The sequence below is a fragment of the Solanum stenotomum genome, chromosome 4 (assembly GCF_019186545.1).
Source record: "Solanum stenotomum isolate F172 chromosome 4, ASM1918654v1, whole genome shotgun sequence".
In the NCBI taxonomy this organism is placed as follows: domain Eukaryota; kingdom Viridiplantae; phylum Streptophyta; class Magnoliopsida; order Solanales; family Solanaceae; genus Solanum; species Solanum stenotomum.
In genome coordinates this window covers 7865792-7867781 of record NC_064285.1, presented here as the reverse complement: position 1 = coordinate 7867781, position 1990 = coordinate 7865792, and the positions used below count along the sequence as shown (strand labels likewise).

The following is a 1990-nucleotide window of genomic DNA, read 5'->3' as shown; positions in this document are numbered from 1 at the left end:
CAGTGGGGAGGGATAGCCCTCTTTATGTCACCAATTGTAAAAGGCGGCTTTGAAGATGGAACTCTTTTCGCAACATCATTTTTCTTTTCTTCTATTTTACTGCTCATATTACCACCACCTCCCATCCTCCTGCATGCATCCAATAATTTATTTTAGTTAGTTAGTATAATATAACACAATATATCATTCCCTAAAAAAATATTATTAAACTAAAAAGTCTAACAAGAAATACCTCAATATATTCAAAAGTAGAGAGAAAAAAGAGTCTTTTGAGTTTTACTCTCTCAGATTGTGAACAAAGTTTCTCTATATATAATGCATAGATGTGGTGGACCAACAGCCAACCTACTTTGACCAAGATTTTTATCATGCTATATTTTACCAAGTTATTTATGTATTAGTTACTTTAAAGCTCTCTCTATTTCAGATCATGAACTAGATCATAATCATTCTCGATGAGTCCATACCTTTCTAGGGGAGGTGTTGTTCATCTAAATTTATCCCAATGAGCCGTCTAATGTTTCTATTGGTCAAGAGCTTTTTTATCAAGTTATTCATGTATTGGTTATTTCACATTTTACCCGGCATATAATAATATATAAAATTCACATAAAAATTTTGAAACTAAGAATGACAACACTCCTAGACCAAATTTCGCATTCCAAAGCGGATAGAACTAACAAAATTCCATTCTAAGACTCATAGCTCCAGATGTTGACTAAAGTCGTTTGATGAACTTAGGAGCGTCCTCTATTTCAGATCATGAACTACATCATAATCATTCTCAATGAGTTCATACGTGTCTAGGGGAGGTGTTGTTCATCTAAATTTATCCCAATGAGCCGTCTATTGTTTCTATTGGTCAAGGGCTCTTTTACCAAGTTATTCCGCATTTTACCTATCAGAATTTGGCACGAAATTTAAAAAATTATAATATCTTTTTTATTTAAAAATAAACTGATCTTTATTCTATTTTTTAATTAAAATATATTAAAGTTGAAAGGGTAAAAATGTTCATAAAGGTAAAATACTATTTTGGCCAAATTTTCTGGCCAAAAGGATCTTTCCATAATAATATATAGAATTCACATAAAAACTTTGAAACTAAGGATAACAATACTCTTAAACCAATTCGCATTTCGGAGCTGATGAGACTGACAAAATTTCATTTTGAGATTCGTAGCCCCAGATGTTGACTAAAGTCGTTGATGAATTTAGGAGCTTCCAACCTTTAAAACTTTCAAAAATTTCAACTTTTCGATCCCGCTACAAAACTGACCTCATAAGCTGATCCAACGAGACTCAGGGCAACTATCGGGAGGGGTAAAGAGGTAATTTTTTCAAAAAAATTCCAAAAATGTCACTCAAGGTTATTACAGTTGGGTGGCGACATTTTCGAAGGATTTTTTTTTTCTTTTATCACTGATTCAATCAAAATATATGTGGAAATAGTCACTGAATATAAAATTTTAGTTGGAAAATAATGATTTTTTAATAGTCTAACACCTTCAACACTTTTAATAATATTACCAATAAAGTATACAATTTTTTTTTACATATATATATTTCATCTTTTTAACAAGTAAAAGTATTAATTGGCGAAGCTCTTTCACATATGAGCACACAACCCTCTAAGGACTGAGGTTGGTTTTTCAACTCAATTTATGAATTGAGTTATTGAACTCACAGTGAAAATGATAGTCTGGTCAACTAATTTATTGGTAGTTAAATTAATATCCTCACAAAACTAACGAGTCAAGAGGGCTATAATATTTAACAAAGTACACATTTAGATCTTTATCCAAATTAATTATATCCTTACATTATATAGACTATATAGTCAACAAAAGTGGCTATAATATATGCTTGGCGGCTGCATGAAATTGCATGGATAGACAATCTCATATTCTCAAGTTTATTTAAGCAATAATTAAGTTATATTCGAATTTAATTCAGCTTCAAAGTGGATATCGAACACTAGGTTAAAAAA

The 1990-nt window shown here is 31.0% G+C and overlaps 1 protein-coding gene across 1 annotated transcript in view; it reads right to left on the bottom strand.

The window, feature by feature from the left end:
• LOC125861732 (delta(12)-fatty-acid desaturase FAD2-like) overlaps positions 1-274 on the bottom strand; it is a 15261-nt gene extending 14987 nt beyond the window's left edge. The window contains exon 1 of the mRNA XM_049541593.1: positions 233-274. The gene's annotated coding sequence lies outside the window, so the exon portion shown is untranslated. The remainder of the gene's footprint in view (positions 1-232) is intronic.
• Between the last annotated feature and the right edge of the window lie 1716 nt (positions 275-1990).